Source organism: Dipodomys spectabilis, unplaced genomic scaffold (assembly GCF_019054845.1).
Source record: "Dipodomys spectabilis isolate Male_0828 unplaced genomic scaffold, ASM1905484v1 ptg000147l, whole genome shotgun sequence".
Classification (NCBI taxonomy): domain Eukaryota; kingdom Metazoa; phylum Chordata; class Mammalia; order Rodentia; family Heteromyidae; genus Dipodomys; species Dipodomys spectabilis.
Window position 1 is genome coordinate 14,163,579 of NW_024870824.1, and position 19,967 is coordinate 14,183,545.

Below are 19,967 nucleotides of genomic sequence, written 5' to 3' on the forward strand. Positions count from 1 at the left end.
CTTCTTCCCTCCCTCCCTCCTTCCCTCCCTCCTTCTCTCCTTCCCTCCCTCCCTCCTCCTTCCCTCCTCCCTCTTTTCTTTTCCTTCCTTCCTTCCTTCCTTCCTTCTTTTCTTCCTTCTCTCTTCCTTTGTTTTTATTTTTTGTGCTAGTACTGTGGCTTGAACTCACAGCCAGAGTTCTGTCCTTGAGTACTTTTTCATTCAAAGCTGGCACTTTACCACTTGAGCCACAGCTCCACTTCTAGCTTTTTGGTAGTTCATTAGAAGTAAGAATCTCAAGGACTTTCTTACCCAGGCTGGCTTCAAACCTCAATCCTCAGATCTCAGACACCCAAGTACCTAGGATTTCAGGTGTGAGCCACTGACACCTGGTTTATTTCTTTAGTTTTCATATCGTTTTTAAAATTATCTTTAAGTAGTTTTATAGAGGAGTTTCAATTCAACCTGTCAGTTTATGAGACAGTGCATCTTGATCAATGCCAGCCAATACTTTTTCAAGCCTTGTAATTAAGTAAATTGACAAGAAATGGATTCAGATGTCTTATCGCTCACACTTAGTTTTTCTCATGAACCTTGCAACAGGAACTTTGGTGACAAACGATGATCTCAATGGTCATCATGAAATTGAGCTTTCAATCTTGAACAACTCTTTTCTCCTCAAAATAATTGGTAGTAAAACTGGTTTATTTGCACTGTACTTGGTAAACTGCTATTGATATATGTGACCTGAAAAAAGAATAGGGGCTAACTTTCTCATCCAATGGGCTTGAAAAGAGCTGAAGCTAATTTATGTTCTCTGGCTAAACGTTTAACTATCTATGATCTGTTCTCAAAACGATTACCATACCCCAAGATTTGGAAAGTGATGAAAAGCTAGCAGTATCTGTTACCTCTGCTTTTCTTGAGGCCATTTATGTTTCTCTCTCATCTTGCTCTACTTTTTATATGCATCCATTATGTTAAGAGCTGGTTCTTAAAGCTAATTTAGCATGACTGTTATTTAAATATGCATACCAAGCAGTTTTTACTTACCAGTAAAGGCAAAGGAAAAAAAAGTCTTTATCCAAAGAATGCTAATGGAAAAATAATTGAGATTTCAGTGTATGTTTAGTACAATCTTTCAGAAGAATCAGTGCATAAAACTTGCCTCCATCTGTCTTCAACTAATACAGTTCATTTAATATACAATTTGCTCAAAGCCTATATGCCACCACTGGAAAATAAAATGGCTCTGTGAGACTTGGAAATAGATCTATTGCAATTTGTGCACTACTTAGACAAGGGGAGAGTCTGATTTTGACTCAGCATTTTACAAGAGCTTATTCAAACTGCTGCTATGTAAAAAGAAAAAAAGTGGAGGTCTTCTCCTCCGCACCCTTAGAATGACAAGGTACTATCACCACAGCCTCCATTTATTCAGAGTTGTATCTTCCTTCTTTAAAAGCTCAGCAGACTCATTGCCTTTTCTAAAAGCTCTAAACTCTTCATAAGGACACACGTGAAATTGTGTCCTTGGTATTTCTGTCATTGCTCCAAAGCCAAAGTAGATTTCGTTGAAACCGTGTGTTTGTAACACGTGGAAGCACGGTATTTAAAACTGGGTGGAGTTTAAAGCTTTTTCATTTGAGTATAGGATAGTTTGCTTCAGCAATCTTTTAGATATGGGCAATCATATTTATCTAAAAGTTAGGCTGTTAAAAACCACACCTCTTTATATTTAATATAGAAAAGATTTGCCTATTTCAGGAAGAAAAATGTGTCTAAGTAATTGCTTTTAATGTTATTTTATACTATGAGTAACAAAATATATTTAGAATAAAAATTTGTTATTTGAAAATTTGGTGTCATTTCTGACAGTGTTCTGCTGTGCATACATGCTGACCTGGTGATATAAATATGACATAAATATAGATCTAGATCTAGACATATGGATAGGTAGATGACACATAGATTAATAATAGAAAGATAATAGGTAATAAATAGATAATAGGTAGGTAGTTAGATGAATGTTTGTTCTCTGTAGGTGCATATGGTATGTGTGTACACAGTGGTGTCTGTATATAGCATGTATGCATATGGTGTGTATATGGAGCAAATGTACATGGTTCTTTCTTTGTTCTCACTTCTCACACTGAAACTCACAGTGGAGCCCTGACCACCCTGATGCAGATCGAGGAGTATCAGACCCTTCCCCACACACATTCCAGCAGCAACCTTAGGAACTGGAAACTATTGGGAGAGGACATTCTCCCAAGTACAACAGATACAATTTGTCTTTTGAACTTTGAGACAAAAATCTTTACAGAGCATATATATTCCTTTTAAAAAATGCGTCCTACCTTGACAAGTGTGTACAGTGGTTTTAAGTGAGTCTTCCCACAAGTATTAAGCATCTTGAAATGTTTCTGCAGTTGTGGTTATGAGTCATTTATCATTTTAAGTCACACTGTTAGAGACTAGGGTAAACAAGCACTGGTTAATGAATAAAATGAGATAAGATGCTATGCCTAAGAACCAAGGTCCAAGTCTTATATTCAGCTTTTCCTTCCTTGCTCTGTGGATGTGAAGCATTCTAGCCTTCTGAACGTGCCTGTCATGAATGGACCAGTGTGAATGTCCAAAAGACAGATTTGAATAATGCTTGCTTCCAAAGCATCATGAGAAGTTGTTGGTGGGCAAGTGGGCACGTGGGGTTTGTCTTCAGTTTTCACTACAGCCTTTGCTTTTTTTCCTGCTTGTTTGTTTGGGGTTGTTGTTTTCTATCTTCATTCTGAAAATCAGGCAAAAAAATCTTCTAATATTTTATAATAAATTCTCTAAGTTAGAGTTACAAAGTCTTATATTCTGGGTTAACTGTTAGATTTTTCTTAGTATCCCCAAAGCTTTGGAGAGTGATTTTTCTTGGAAGCATTGCATAGTTTATAAAACAATGATAATGTGCGACTCTTTCCCATTTTGTGCACTCCGTTTACTGGTATGCTTTGAAATCTTTCACACATTTCTTTGAATAATCCCTTCTCTAAGATCAAAATGTTCCTTTACCTCTGAATGTGTTCAGATAACTTTAGTTTGAAGTTGAGAGGAAAGACAGGTTTTTTTTTCTTCTAGGTATGTTTTAGGTTTGTGTTAAGAAATTTGCACATATAGGCATACATATATACATATAAATGATACTAGGAAACATTTCTACTTATTGCAGTCAATTCAAAAACAGAAAAAAAATCCATAGACAAATGAAAATTTGTATTAATGTGTTTGTGTGCTTTCCAGCAGTATTTCTGTCCACATTTGATTTTCTGGCTTTGTTTCTCCATTAGCCCTTTTCATTCTTGATGTATGGAGTTTGTATAGGCACCTACTTAGCACAAGAAACAAGTTATTATTAAGGGTGATGAATAAAATACAACATGCAGAGTTATATTTGAGTTTCAGTCAACACTCAATCATTTTAGCCTACATCCTAAGCATCAGAGAAGTCATATATTAACTGAACATTAGTCACTATACCTTCATTTGTTAAACATAGCAATGCAGGGATTAGACAGAGCTCTGATCTGCCTGGGATTGCCATTGGCTGGGAGAGACTGACATTAATCAAATGGCATTTGAATGTGTGCACTGTGGAAATGCATGGAGGGATTAAGCAGAAGGCTAGAGAGTGCTGTGAGTATTGCAGGAAGGATGTATGTGCTGAGAAAAGAAGCTCAGTAGGTGAGGTCAAGTGTGTTCAGGGAGGAAGAACATTTAGAAATAAAAATCAGTCTCCATGGATGTGGCCCTGCTCTGGGACAGTCTTCAAATACAGGCCACATTATCAAGTAAAGGCTGCCAGACAGGGCTGGCATCCAGGAAAAGTAAACAAGACCTTCCTGCTAGTCTCTCCCTGAAAACTATTAACAAAGCCCTGGCAACCCGAGGCTTGAAAACAAATAGGCCCCTCACTCCCAGCACTGCTGGTTCCCCAGGTGGCTTTTGTTAATTGAGATTAAGCCTGCAGCTACACACAACTCCTCAGGGGCTCTTCCTCTTGCCCTGTCCCTGGTATCTGTGAACAGAAACTGTCCACATGTGGGCTTAGTAAATTAGCAGGCAAAATCATCTGTTTGCAGTGGGAAGGACTCGCATTGCCTCATGAAGACAGTTTAGACTGTGAGAACTCAGGTGGCTTTAGGGCCCGTAGGTCATTTTAATATTGTCCCTATAAATGCCATCTTCTTACTTTGGGTTTTACCTGTAGTAAATCATTCTAACCAATTTGGTTGGTAGAGATTATTAATCCAGTTTTACATCTGAAGAAACCAAAGCCCTAGTTGGCTAAACATTTTCCTTAATGTTATAGAAAATGAAATTGATACAGCCAAGACTCAAGCCTAATCATTCAGACACCATAGCTCCTTTTTTCACACTACAGTGTTCTCTGTGGACAGCTCTGAGACTCCTGTACAGAATATGTAAGGGAGCAGATTTATTTTGACAATTGTTTTTCACATCCCACATGAATATAAACTCCACAAGACAGATGTATTTGTATATTTCTCTCTGTCTTGGCCGGCATCTTTTACAATGGTGCCTCACATACAACAAGTGCTACCTGTTGAAGAAATGAAAAGTAAGTCAATGGCGGGACCAGGCTTCTGACTCTCTTGACATCATGCAAACATACTCAGACACACTCCGCAAACATCATGTCCACTCCAGCTTCTTTGCCAGGCTCAGAGTCAGGGAAACTGGATTTTTATTTCTGCTTCATCATTTGCTAACCTTACAGATCAGGCCAGTGACACTAAGAAGTTTGCTTGCTTTCTTCATCCACAGCATCAGTCGTTATACTTATGTCAGAAGGTAAAAATGGATGTGTGAAGTACCTCACAGAGTACGTGCTTGCTTAATACATGAAAACTTCAAACAAGCAACTGATTGCCCCTTCTCACAATTGGAATGTTCTCTGCTCTCATCAATGAGAGGATTTTTGTATGTTTGTGTGTGTTGGCTCTGGGGCTTGAAGTCAAGGCCTTGGTGCTGTCCCTGAGATTTTTTGTTAGAAGTTAGAATTCTACCACTTGAGCCAGAGCTCTGCTTCCAGCTTTCTTGGTAGTTAATTGGAGCTAAGAGCCTCACAGTCTTTCCTGCTCAGGCTGACTTTGAACCATAATCTCATATCTCAGGTTCCTGAGTAGCTAGGATTACAGGCCTGAGCCTGGCTGATTTTATTTTTAAAATCTTATAATCCAATCCTGTGTACTGGACAGTCAGTTCTTGTAGGCTGGTTCTACTTAGTTGAAGTCACAAGACCCTCATATGAGATTCAGCCATCCCAAATTATCCATCCCATCCTTGATATCTGGGGTTAGTGTGGCCAGCTCTTCTGCTACATTCATGTGGGGTATGTCTACTTGGGGTGGAAGAATTCCCACAGTGAAATGAGGCAAGCTTCATGAATCAGCACTTTCCCAGACTCTGTGTCATATTTTCTGATAGCCCATTGGTCAGAGCAAGCTATGAGGTCAGGCTCAGATTCAAGGTCTGGAAGAAGGGTCTACCTTTGATGAAGAGATTGTAAAATGAGTATCCCAAAAGGCCAGAGGAATCACTGCTGCCAGCTTTATAAACAATTTGCTAAAATACTCTATCTATTTTTAAGATATGGACAAAATCATCAAGTATAGGAAGAATGTATAAATACTGTGAGACTTGAGAGCCATATAAGGTTACTAAGTGACTAAAGCATTGTCCAAGTATGAATCTGTCTTTGGGTGTGACCTTGATGAACATGGAGAGGAAGGTAAGATAGTCTCTGAGTTGAACTTGGTAGCGAAAGTTTTACCTGTACCATACACAGTTGATGACTGACTGATGGGCAGAAATGAGCTCAGTATAAAGCAAACATTGACAATGGCTCAGCTATATTAGAATTTTTTTTAAATTGAAAACTACCAGGAGCTATTAGAAATTAGAGCTAAAAAAGAAATTTGAGCTAAAAAAGAAATTTACCTGAAAGATAAGATTAAGAAAGTAAACCTGAATGAAGGAGCTGGTGTTAGGAAGGTTTGGAATAAAGACAGTTCTGGAAATCTAGGTAGGATAAGCTCTTGAAGCTCTCTGGGGCAAGATGAATCAGCACCAACCAGTTTTTTAACCTTGCATCACCCACAGTCAGGATTCAGAGTCCTGGGAGAGAATCCAATTGGCCTTGCTCAGAAGAGATGTCTGTTCGTTGGCTAAAGGAAAGAGGAAAATAAATAACGACTCCTATCATTGATGTGAGCAAGTTGGAGGCTCCTGTGCTTCCATGAGATAGGGAGACTGAGAAGGAGCAAATTTGTTGTGAAAATCAGACACTCTTTTAGCCCTGTTCATTTCAAATACTCTCTCAGCAATCCAAATGGAGATACTGAATGGAGAAGGAATCTGGGAGTCAAAGAGAAATCCAGATTCTGAGAAATCCAACAAGACACAGACATGGAAATCATTGGCTCATCCATTCTGTTGAATGAAGGAACACTTTTGGAGAGATGAGATTACCTAGAACAAAACAGCTGATGACTTAAGGCTGCTCAAAGCACTCTGGATGTTCTCATGGAAGAAGAAGATTCCAGGAAGTTAATGCACCAAACTCTCATCACATTTGTTATCAGTCTAGTCATACTTAGTGCAGGTTTCTTGACTTGCTTCCATAGCAATACTTGGATTTACCTATTTATCATACTATCGTAATTGCTGTAGTCTATACTGAATATTCAGTAATATAATTTTTATATTATATTGGCTGTTATTGGCTCTTTGCAATTTCATATAAATTTTAAAATATTTTTTTCAATTTGTTTAGGTATCCCTTAATGTCTTCCTTTGGATTTTTTTTTATTAAGACAGGATCCTACTATATAGCCAAGGCTGGCCTCCAATTCTTAATTTCAGTCTAGATATATGTCATCATGCCCTTGTTGTCTTCAGTGGGGTTTCTTGTTTTGATTATTTTTTCTGCATTGGGAGCTGAACTCAGGGTCTTGCACTCAATACCAGAGCAATGTACCTCTGAGCCATGCCTCTAGCCCCCTTTTTACTGATTATTTATTTACTTATTCATTTTGTGGCAGTAGTAGGATTTGAACTGGGGCTTTTCATGCCATTGAGCTTTCTTTTCTATTGCTGGTGCTCTACCACTTGAGCTTCACCTCAGTTCAGTATTTTGATGGATAATTAGAGAGGAAAACTCACAGACTTTTCTCCTTGGGCTGGTTTTGAAATCAAGATTCTCCAGGAATGATCATCCTGAGCTAGGTTTATACCTGTGAGCCATCAGTGCCCGACTGACTACACTGGATATTTTTAAGATAGCGTCTCCAATCTTTCCTGGGCTACAGTCTACCTATTTTTAATGTTCCCATATTTGCTGGGATGACAGATATATGCAAGGATCTTCTTGAGGAAACAGACAAGCAAATACGTGGTTCACTCTAAGCCTGCTCACATGTTTGAGCATTTATTACTTTTGAGGGGATATGCTAAAATATTATTTGCATAATCTCACATAGTTTCAGATAAGTTCCTATGTGGTAGGAATAAGCATTTGTTCCCTCATAAAATGAGTAAGATGATGAATGTCAGATTCCATTTCTTGCTAGAGGCACAAAATCAAAAAGTCACGGCAAATGTGTTTCCCACTTTCCAAATTCTCAGAGACCCACAATATTCACTTATATTTCATTTTAATGTTACTTAGGAATATATCATTACTTCTACACCTCTAAAACTGAACATTCGACAGCAAAATATATCTACAAAATCGATTTTAAGAATTCTTTTGTGCTGGTGCTAGGGCTTAAACTCAGAGTCTGGGCATTGTCCTTAAGCTTGTTTGCTCAAGGTTATTGCTCTAACACTTGAACCACAGCTTTACTTTTAAAAGGCTGTTGGATGGTTAATTGGTGGTAAGATTCTCATAAACTTTCCTGCCAAGAATGTTAAACCCATGATCCTCAGATTTCAGCCTCCTGAGTAGCTAGGATTACAGGCTTGAGCCACTGGAGTCCAGCTAAAAATGTATGTGTGTATTTGTATGTGTGTGTGTGTCTGTGTGTCTGTGTGTCTTTGTGTGTGTGTGTTAACTGGGATTAAATTTATGGTTTAATTTGATCATATAAAATAATATTTTATGAAATGAACTCCAAGAAATGGAAAGGAGATTTTCTTTTGTTGTAATTTCTGTTTTTTGTTGTACTTTCCCTCTTGTTAGTTTATTTGTCTTTGAAGTGGGGCACAGAAAAGGAGGGACAAAGGGTAAACAAATACAGCAGTGACACTCAATAGACACTATGTGAAAAATGAACTATACAACTTGTGTGTAGGAACTGGAGGGAAGGGGTGACATGGCTTAAAAAGAAATATATTTATTACCTGATTTATGTTAATATAACACCTCTGTATATCACCTTTACAATAACAATAAAATATATTTTTTAAAAGATAAGGCTTAGCACATGTTAAGTAAATGTTCTACCATTGAGCCACATTCCAGCTTTTAATTAAAAACTTAAATAGTATAGCAAATGATATATTTCTATGATAACTAATATACTTTAGAGGGAAAAAAATCATTAGTTGTACTTCCACCTGAGGAAAACCATTATGCTGTTTTCCTGCTTCCTTGGTGGAGCTTAAGCTGCTGGGTATCCAGAATAGAGTTGGATAGTAGAGCCTTTGCAAACAGAATAGGCAGCTGAAGATGCATTTGATGCTGTTTGGCTATAAGCACTACTCAGCTGAAGGAGGTCAAGTGTATTAAACATGGAGAGACAGGAAAGAGCATGAGGGCAAAAGAAAAATCTCTGTGTGTATGAATGTGGGTAAGTTCTCTCCCTCCCTTTTAGTTCTGTGAGTTGTGTATTTTGGTCAGTAAGGAATAAATTGTCTTTTTGGCTCAAGAGGCACAAGGAGTAGACAATTTCAGGTGTTCGATGAGCATTCTGTCTCTCTACTCTAGAGAAGGCCAATCAATAAGCGAATCAGTGTGTTTCTGCCCGTCTCATCCCAACCAGGGCCTGCCCAGCTGCTCTCTAAGCCTCAAGAGCCATTTCCAATCTCATCAAGGCTCCAGACTCAACTACTTAGACTGGTCTCTCTGCAGTGGATCTATATTTATGGTGGAGGACAAGAACACTCTCTAACACTCTTATTTTCAGTTCCCCAGATACATCCCATATGGGAGAGTCGGCAATAGGCAATTGTTTTTCATTAACATCGGAGCATGTGTCTTGGCTTTCCCTTTTATATATGGGATGAGGCGGTGTTATTTCTCTTTGCTTATTTACTGGCTGTCTTATTCTCTGAGGAAAACTATCTCAAGAGATTCTGAAGAACATAATAAAAGCCACATTTCCCCCAGTGGAGGCTTCACAGCCAGCATCTCTAGAATTATCACAAAATACTCCCTCAAAGCTCTCTCCAGAGAAAGGCTAGAGCTTCAGAAATAGCATCTATGACATCAGAACATAAGGAAAATGATAAGCAGCTATGCATTTTTGTACATTTCACCTGAGGCCATCGTCGATGGCTTGAATCACACCATTTACATACATTACTGTCTAGGAGGTTTTCATGATCACAATTTCTACAGTCAAAGTTAGGTCTTTCTGTCAACCTCTGTCATAATCACATAGGTTTCTTTCACCACTTCTATCAATGTTTATAACAACCTACACATCTGAAGTTAGACCCATCCACTCAATTACCCATGCATATATAATATCAAGGAGATAGCCATAATGGACAACCTGCACATATTCAGGAGATAGAGTTCAGCACTGTCTTACAGACACTTGATTCATTTTCTCTGTAAGACTATCCAACTTCAACTAAAGACATGCGATCTTTCAACCCATCTCCAAGTTTCACTGTATAACATTAAACAAGCAAGTCACTTTTATCTTGCTCTCGAGACACCATTTTGGGGGGGGTTGGGGGGAGACAGATTTGTACAAAATCAAGAGCAAGAGTCACTCAGCCAATCACAGAATGATTCAAAGAGAAATGGCCACACAGAACTGACACAGAGCTGTTCTGTATGGACTGAGCTAGCTGTGCAATAGGAAGTGTGAAAGTAAAAATGGAAAGTTTGGGGCTTGAAAATTTCTTTTATTTATTTATTTTTGGTTATGCTTGGTTGAAACAGTGTAGGCTTCACTGTTGTATGTATTTGTGTAAGTCTTCATTTATCTTTTATAGATGACCCAGGAAAACTATGCCCTTTCCTTTAGCCCTTTAGCCTCTAAACCTTGCACAAGGATGTAAATATTTGTAAAATGGTAAGTGAACAAGCAAGGGTTCCTTATTGATACATAGATGAGCAAGGCACAGCATACATACATTATCCTGTCAACTGAGGAATTCAGAAATTGTATTAATAGACACAATAGACCATATTGCAGGGCAACGTGTATTCCCAAGTATTCTATATATAAGAAATGTTCTATACTTGGGAAATTCCTCAGGAAAACACAGGTGGTAATGTCTAATTTATGTTTAGCTAGGGGAAGCACAGAAAGATTGAAGTGGAGGAGAAATTCAGACCCAGTCTTTATGTCTCCAAGACTTAGAGATATACGTCTTCAGACTAAAAAGGAAGTTGTAATGAAGACTTGCTACATGATAACATGTAATCATAAGGTAGTTTCTACATCTTTGTATCCACTGCCTAAAAGAGCTACCTAAATTATGAGTTATCCATGTTTATTAACTTTCGTTACATTAGTGTTTGATCTGAATAAACACAAGATACACAATAGTGGGCAGGTATAGTCAATGGTCCTTTATATCTGTGTAGATGAAGGCATTTAAGGTGCACTGATTTTCCCATAGAGAACTTTGTAAAGAATGAGAGACAAAAAGAAATAAGTGGCTTATAAGTTTCACATCTTTTTGTTCTACTTTATCTGAAGTTTTTCCCTCTTTAAATTCCACAGCATGTTCTGAATTGCACATGTGACAAAAATGGAGCTGTCTCATAGGATTGTGGCAATTCACAATAACTTGTCTTAAGGAAGTAAGCTGGCAGTAAATAGCAAAAATTACATACATTATAGGCATTTTCTTTCTGTTTTCTTGAATCCTTATCTTAGCAAGCCCACTATAAGGAATAAAAGAACGAGTTAGACTAGCCAGAATATAGAAGACATATGCATGTAGTTTCCACCATTGCATTATTTATATCTACAAAAGCAAAAGTATAGGAATAGCCTGCATGTACTTCTGTGAATGAGTTGAGTACATCAGCAACAGAAAAAAAACCCTACAGCACTGCACAGCTATAAAAAACAATGACAAATATCTTAATATGTATTGTTGGACAAAAGAAAATAATTGCAGCATGAAATGGATGAAGGAGTAGAAGAGAGAGAGCAAGCGAGAGCTTATTAATATCCTAGCTGTTTTTTCTTGGGAAATTCCTAAATGATGTTCAAAGGATCCCAGGGCTCAGTTACCACTCTAGAAGTAGAAATAGGAGGATGGCAGTTTGAGGGCAGCCTATGTAAACAGCAAGTGCTAGCTTAAAAATGAGCTGGGTGTGGTGGTAATCCTGCTATTCGAGAGACAGAGATAGGAGGATCTCAGTTCCAAGACAATCTGAACAAAAGCAAGAGATTGTGCAAAAGGAAGAACAAAGTTGCAGAGTTCAGATTTCCCAGTTTCAAAAAAATCAAGATAGGGCAGCGCTAGTACAAAAATAGACATAGAAGAGAACTGAGAATCTAAAAATAAATCCTTTCATTGTTTAATGGTCTTTATCCAAAGTACAATGTAATTCCATGATGAAAATATATTTTCAACAAGTGTTGGAGGAACAATTGTGTTTTCTTTTTCTTTTATTCTAATTTTATTGTCAAGGTGATATACGGAGGGATTACAGTTGCATACATAAGGTAGTAAGCTCATTCTTGTCGAACTTCTCACCCCCACCTCATTTTTCTCCCTCTTTCCCTCCCCCATCCTCCCGAACTTGTACAGCTCATTTCCAACATATTGTCTGTGAGAATCGCTGTTGCGTTGGTTCCCCCTTAGTCCTTTGTCTCACCATTGTTTTGTTCCTCTTCCATTCCCTAATTCAGATAACCATATATACAATACCCAGGGTACTAAAAATCAAATACAGTGACAACACTTGTGTTTTCTAGGAACAAAAAAATGAAGTCAGACCACTATCTTATACCATATACAAAAAATAAGTCAAAGTAGGTAATACACATAAATGTGAGAGATATTGCAAAGCTATTAGAAGAAAATTATAGTACATTTCACAGTTACTTCTTAGGTCTAACATTATAATGACGAGTACTTAAAAAAAAAAGACATACATTGGACCCCATAAAAAGGAAAAATGATTCGTTTTAAAGCCATGTCAAGAACTGAGAAGATACTCTGGAAAGGAATAGGAAATATTTATCAAGACTGATGTCTAGAAAGTCTCCTACGACTCAACAAGGAAAAGAGAAATGAACCTGCTTAAAATTTGATGCTCGGTCTAAATATTTATGGATGGAATAATCCCAGAAATGGAGAGAAATAAATGCCCAAAGACATAAGAACAAATGTTCCATATTATTATATATTGGAAAAATGTAAATCAAACCTACTACTGGAGAGTGGTAAGCCCTCCCAACAGGGAGCTGTTGCTTCGATTACTCTGCAATACATGTGAAGCATTTATCCAGAATGAACTATTTGCTACTAGAAAAAAACTGCTCCAACTTACTTTTAATGGTAACTTTACTGTATTTTATTAGTAAAACAAAATCTTAATGGCATTAACAAACAGCAAAAATATTGTAAACAATTTTCAATAATAGTATAGAGGTAGCATTGGAATGCTGGGCAGAGCATCTATCTTGATCTCATTGGGAAGTAAGATTTTCAGTGAGAGAGAAGAGTTACTGCTGAGATTAAGCAAGTCTGTCATTGTGAGTATAACTAAGAAGTACCATTGTGAAACTCTGGTGTATTTATCTTCAACTTCATTGTGTATTCTCATATACATTGTGCCTATCCCTACTAAAAATTTATAGCGAACATCATATCATATCATATGATTTACAAAATATATTGATTGCTTGGAAGATTTCTGAAAATTCACAGGTTATTTTGAAAAGTGGTAAATAAAGGGAAGATTTTAGCTTTCTTATATGAACTGTCAGAGTAACTACATACAATCAATGAAATCAAGTTTAAACTTCAGCTAAGACATAAGAATTTGAACATTACTGGTCCCCAGGAATCTTTGGTTCAGGCAGTGGTAATTAGTGGCTCACAAAACTGCAGATAGATTTATTTGGATCAAAATGCATACTATTATCCATAAGATAATCTTGCCAAAAAATCTGATTTGAATTTGAACAAGTCTTTAGACCTAGCCACCAACTAGCACAAAATATCGAGAGATGTGGCATAAATGCAATTTACAGACCTTCACTTTGTAGAAATGCTTCAGGGAAAATGATTTGAGTTCATCATCCAAAACTCACTCTGAATGATAAAATAAGAGTTGGTCAGGAAAGCAACACTTAAAAGATACCTTAAACCAGGTGCTGGTTGCTGACACTTATAGTCCTAGATGCTCAGGAAGCTGAGATATGAGGATCATGGTTTGCAGCTAGCTTTGGCAGGAAAGTTTGTGAGACTCTCATGTCCAATTAAGCATCAAAAAAACTAAAGCACTGTAACTCTAAATCCAAGTGTTAGTCAAAGAAAAAAAAAGAATGCCCTGATTGAATGCATTAATAGAATATAAAAATTCTATATATGGTTTTAAAAGAAAGTCATTTGTACATCCATCAGAAAAATGTGAACATTTGAGTATTTAATGAAAGCCATTAACTTACATGGCTTACTCAACTTAGAACCTGATTCATCCTTGCTTGTTCTTTTCTCAGTGAAGCAATGTTTATTGGTTATGAAGAGAAATAAATCATGTTCTTATATTTATTTGGCTTATTAGACATAAAAATAACAGAATGATTTATAACTTTTCATTTAGACAGCTGAGTTTTCTGCATATACCAGAATATGTGTGAAATTTATTTTCCTTCTGTGATCGTGTAATATAACATCAAAATATATCATCTTTATGTACATTAAACATCTGCTTATGATACCATGAATATGAAATCAATATTTTTCTTTTTGTGTTCATAATATAATATCTTGGAAATCTTATCATATTAAAATGTAAACTATTTAAAAAATTGATACACAAAATGCAGCATTTGTTTACTGGAACTTACTTGCATGCTCCATTATTGATAGGCATGGGAATTGGGTTTTTTTGTCTTTTTAAAGACTGATGTAATGACAATACTTATAAGAATATTCTGGAATTTTTTTTGTCTTTCTTTTTTGGTAGAACCCAGGATGTTGCACTTGCTAGGCAAGGGCTTTGCCACTAAGCTACATCCCAGCCCCTGGAATACTTTGAAAACATATCCATAGTGGAAGTGCCTTGCAATGAAATTACAGGGTCAACAACCGTGTGTGTGTGTGTGTGTGTGTGTGTGTGTGTGTGTGTGTGTGTGTGTGTGTGTGTGTGTGTGTGTGTGTGTGTGTGTGTGTGTGTGTGTGTGTGTGTGTGTGTGTGTGTGTGTGTGTGTGTGTGTTGGGCCTGGGCACTGTCCCTAAGCTCATCAGCACAAGACAAGAGCTCTACCACTTGAGCCACAGTGCTACTTCCAGTTTTCTGATGGTTAATTGGAGATAAGAGTCACACAGACTTTCCCGCCCCGGCTGGCTTTGAACTGTTATCCTCAAATTTCAGTCTCCTGAGCTAGGATTACAGGCGTGAGCCACTGGAGCCCTGCTCCCGTGTGTGTGTGTGTGTGTGTGTGTGTGTGTGTGTGTGTGTGTGTGTGTGTTGGGCCTGGGCACTGTCCCTAAGCTCATCAGCACAAGACAAGAGCTCTACCACTTGAGCCACAGTGCTACTTCCAGTTTTCTGATGGTTAATTGGAGATAAGAGTCACACAGACTTTCCCGCCCCGGCTGGCTTTGAACTGTTATCCTCAAATTTCAGTCTCCTGAGCTAGGATTACAGGCGTGAGCCACTGGAGCCCTGCTCCCGTGTGTGTGTGTGTGTGTGTGTGTGTGTGTGTGTGTGTGTGTGTGTGTGTTGGGCCTGGGCACTGTCCCTAAGCTCATCAGCACAAGACAAGAGCTCTACCACTTGAGCCACAGTGCTACTTCCAGTTTTCTGATGGTTAATTGGAGATAAGAGTCACACAGACTTTCCCGCCCCGGCTGGCTTTGAACTGTTATCCTCAAATTTCAGTCTCCTGAGCTAGGATTACAGGCGTGAGCCACTGGAGCCCTGCTCCCGTGTGTGTGTGTGTGTGTGTGTGTGTGTGTGTGTGTGTGTGTGTGTGTGTGTGTGTGTGTGTGTGTGTGTTGTGTGTGTGTGTTTAGAGATATTCTTATATTGTTTGCAAAGGAAGTTTCACCAAATTACACCTCATTCCAAAGCATATGGGATAACTCCTTTTTTACACCAAGCTGTGGTGGAAATGTTCTCATTCAAACACATTAATGAGAAGAAGTCATAACACACATTTACTGAGACTGAATTGCCTTCCCATAATTTAGATTGTGACTTCCACTAGGTTGTGGTGTTATCCAAGCTATTAATTTTACTTATGCTTTTTCTTGTCACATGTGATGATCCAATTTAAACAAAACAACTAGATATTGTTTGTATAGATAGTAAGAATTTTAAAAAATTTTTTAACTACTTGTACAAAGGGTTTCAATTGAACAAGTAAGAATATGAGGGCAATGAATCTTGATCAGAATCAAGATGGTTCGGATTTGACGCCTGCAAACCTTGGGGTTTTCATGTTGTCATGATGAACTAGTTGGGTGAAATAATACTTTAAAATGAATTTCAAATTACATACTCTTCAAAAAGTATTGCTAAGTCACAGGAAGAGAAATATGAAGGGCCATTGCTCAAAAAGCAAGGTCTTAAAATTTCAAATTAGGCTCAACCAACAAGTCATAGAGCTTCCTTCTTGTGTAGCCCACAGGGACCTCTCCTAGTCAGGGAGAATGCTTTTCCTAAGCTGTGAAAAGCCTGCTGTGAGCACTCTGCTCAGAGCCTGAACATCACAGTGTCACCGTTCAATAGTTTTAGCACCCAGAACAAAGCTGGTTCTGAAAAACTCTTCTATGGAGATCCCTAGCTGAAAATCAGAACTGTCCACCAATGAGACCACTCAGGAGGCAGCAAATTGAATTTGGGGAACTGAATTGTAAGGCACTTAAATAATCATCCTTTTCCCTGGTAGGATTTTGTTCTAAACTTTGGGTGCTGTTTCTCTAATGACTTTATTGATCATTGTATGGAAAGCATGTGTGTTAAGTGCCAGTTTTGACAGTCTTGGCTTTATTATTTCCTATGGTGATTCTTTTTTTTTTTTGGGTCCGGTCGTGGGGCCTGAACTCTGGGCCTGGGCGCTGTCCCTCAGTTCTTCAGCTCAAGGCTAGCGCTCTACCACTTGAGCCACAGTGCCACTTCTGGCTTTTTTCTTATGTGGTACTGAGGAATCGAACCCAGGGCCTTGAGCATGCAAGGCAAGTGCTCTACCACTGAGCCACCTTCCCAGCCCTCTATGGTGATTCTTTTTTTTTTTTGGGTCCGGTCGTGGGGCCTGAACTCTGGGCCTGGGCGCTGTCCCTCAGCTCTTCAGCTCAAGGCTAGCGCTCTACCACTTGAGCCCAGCACCACTTCCCGGCTTTTTTCGTTTTGCTTATGTGGTGCTGAGGAATTGAACCCAGGGCCTCACGCATGCAAGGCAAGCGCTCTACCACTGAGCCAACTTCCCAGCCCTCTATGGTGATTCTTGAACAACAGTTTAGCTTCTCTCTAACACAGTATCTTCTTTCTCTTATGCAGTGTCTTTTTTTTTTTTTTTTGGGTCAGGTCGTGGGGCCTGTACTCTGGGTCTGGGCGCTGTCCCTCAGCTCTTCAGCTCAAGGCTAGCCCTCTACCACTTGAGCCACAGTGCCACTTCCAGCTTTTTTCTTTTTGCTTATGTGGTGCTGGGGAATCGAACCCAGGGCCTCAGGCATGCAAGGCAAGCGCTCTACCACTGAGCCACCTTCCCAGCCCTATGCAGTGTCTTTTTAAACTGGCTTTTTTTTGGCATGATCCAAGGGCTCAGGGGTTTTACCCTGTTTTATTCTAAAATTTTCTTTTTGAAAACTTGCACCTAAATCTATGATTCATTGTATTATTCTATTGTGTATGTGCAGGGATTTAAATGTATCATTGCACAGTGAATATCTAATTGTCTTAGCGCCATTTGTTAAACTGTCCTAGCCTCTTTATCAACAGTGTTCTGTAAATGTGAAGCTTTATTTTTAGGCCCTTAATTATGCCCATTTAGTTATATGTCTGTATTTTTGCTAATGCCACACTATCTTAATAATGTGTTCAGAAATTGAGTGGAAGTTCTCCACTTTTGATTCTTCTTCATTTTTTTTTTGGGGGGGGGGGGTTGTTGTTGAGCCAGGTGCTGGTGGCTTATACTTATAATCCTAGGTACTTAGGAGACTAAATATGAGGATCTCAGTTCAGAGCCAACCTGGGCAGGAAAGGCCATGAGACTCTTCTCTCCAATTAACTCTCAAAAGGCCCAAAGTAGAGCTAATGGCTTATGTGGTAGAGCACTGGGGCAAAATAATAAAAGCCTGCTGGTATTCTCATGGTGATATGTTCCATTGATTCATAGCTCAATTTGAGAGGAATTGTTATATTAACAATATTGAGGGCTGGGACGGTGGCTCAGTGGTAGAGCGCTTGCCTTGCATGTCTGAGGCCCTGGGTTCCATTCCTCAGCACCACATAAGCAAAAAGAAAAAAGCCAGAAGTGGTGCTGTGACTCAAGTGTTAGAGCGCTAGCCTTGAGCTGAATAGCTGAGGGACAGCACCCAGGCCCAGAGTTCAGGCCTCATGATTAGACCCCCTCCCCCCCCAAAAAAATCAATATTGAATCTTCCAATCTGAAAATACGGGTTTTCATGTACTTCATTTTTTAAAGCTACTTAATTTACCTAAGCAAATTTTTGTAACTGTTAATGTACAATTTGGCAATTTTGTGTTAAATTTAGCTTAGTTACTTTTTTATTTTTCACTGTGGACACTGTAGTTGTATATTTACTTTGATTTTTTATTGTTATTTTATTTCATTTTTTATTGATTTTTGAATCTTAATCTTGAATTCTGCAACTCTATTATATGCATTTATAAGTTTGAATAGTTGTTTTTTGTGTCTTTTATAATTTTCTATCTGCAAAACCTATTTTGTGTAATTGAAGAATTACTTCTTCACAGAAGAAACACAACTTCTTCTTATACAAGGTGAATCTCTCCCCCCCCCCCCCCGTTCCTATACAAGGTGAATATCTCCTCCTCTCCCCCCCCTCCCCCCCCCCCCGCTCCTTTATTTTCTTCTTCTTGCACTGGACAGAACCTCTGGACTGGATAAGAAGCTAGAATGGATGTTGGAGAGAAGGCATTGTCCTTCCCCCTGGGATTTATTGCAAGTGTTGAGGAATGTCACTTCCATTCTGAATTTGTTAAAAAGAGTTTTTGTCATGAGATAGTATTGTTTTTATTCAGATACTTTTCTGTCTCCATCTATATAATTACGTATTTTGCTCTTTATTAAAATGATCTATAGAGCTGGGTGCTGGTGGCTCATGCTTGTAACCCTAGCTACTCAGGAGGCTGAGATCTGAGAATCAGTTTAAAGCTAGCCTAAGCGAGAAAATCTGTGAGACTCTACTCTCTCCACTTCTCTTCAATTTAGTATTAGAATGCATAGCTACAGCAATAAGACAAGATGCAAACATAAAGGGGATCCAAATAGGGAAAGATGAAATAAAACTCTCCCTCTTTGCAGATGACATGATCTTGTATTAAAGAACCCCATGGACTCCATTCCCAAGTTACTCGACCTGATCTGAAATTTTGGCAGGAAGTAGCAGGGTATAAAATTAACCCTCAAAAATCAATGGCTTTTCTGTATGCTACTAAGGAGAAGAGCGTGGCTGAAATCAGGAAAGCAACTCTTCTTGTAATAGTCCCCCCAAAAATAAAATACCTGGGAGTTAGCTTAACTAAAGAAGTGAAGGACCTCTATGATGAAAACTTTAAAAACCTGAAAAAGAAAATTAAAGCAGAATTGAGGAAGTGGAAAAACCTTCCATGCTCCTGGATTGGGAGGATCAACATCGTGAAAATGGCAATACTGCCGAAGGCTATCTACAAATTCATTGTGATACCTATCAATATCCCAACCTCATTCTTCAATGAAATAGAAGCAATACAAATATTCATATGGAACAATAAAATACCCCAAATAGCAAAAATCCTTAGCAGAAAGAACAGTGCTGGAGGAATATCAATACCAAATTTAAAACTCTACTACAAAGCCATAGTAAAACAGCTTGGTACTGGCACAAGAACAGACCTCAGGACCAGTGGAATAGAATTGAAAATCCAGAAATGAACCCACAGACCTATAGCCATCTGATCTTTAATAAGGGAGCTAAAAAAATAGAATGGAGGAGAGACAGCCTCTTCAGTAAATGGTGCTGGCAAAATTGGTTAAACACCTGTAGAAAACTAAAGCTACATGCTAATATATCACCCTGCACCAGAATCAACTCCAAATGGATCAAAGACCTCAAAGTCAAAGCAGACACCCTGAAAACATTACAGGAAGCAATAGGAGAAACTCTAGAGCTCCTTGGCACAGGCTGAAATTTTCTTAGTAAGGCCCAGAAACACATCCAATCAAAGAAAGGTTAGACAAATAGGATTTCATGAAACTGCAGAGCTTCTGCATAGCAAAGGACATAGCAAGCAAGATCAAAAGCCCACAGATTGGGAGATCTTCACTAGCCATCCAACAGACAAGGGTCTCATA

At 38.5% G+C, this 19,967-nt stretch overlaps 1 protein-coding gene across 1 annotated transcript in view; it reads left to right on the forward strand.

The window, feature by feature from the left end:
- Stk32a (serine/threonine kinase 32A) overlaps positions 1 to 19,967 on the forward strand; it is a 123,814-nt gene that overhangs the window by 30,878 nt on the left and 72,969 nt on the right. The gene's annotated exons all lie outside the window — the stretch shown is intronic.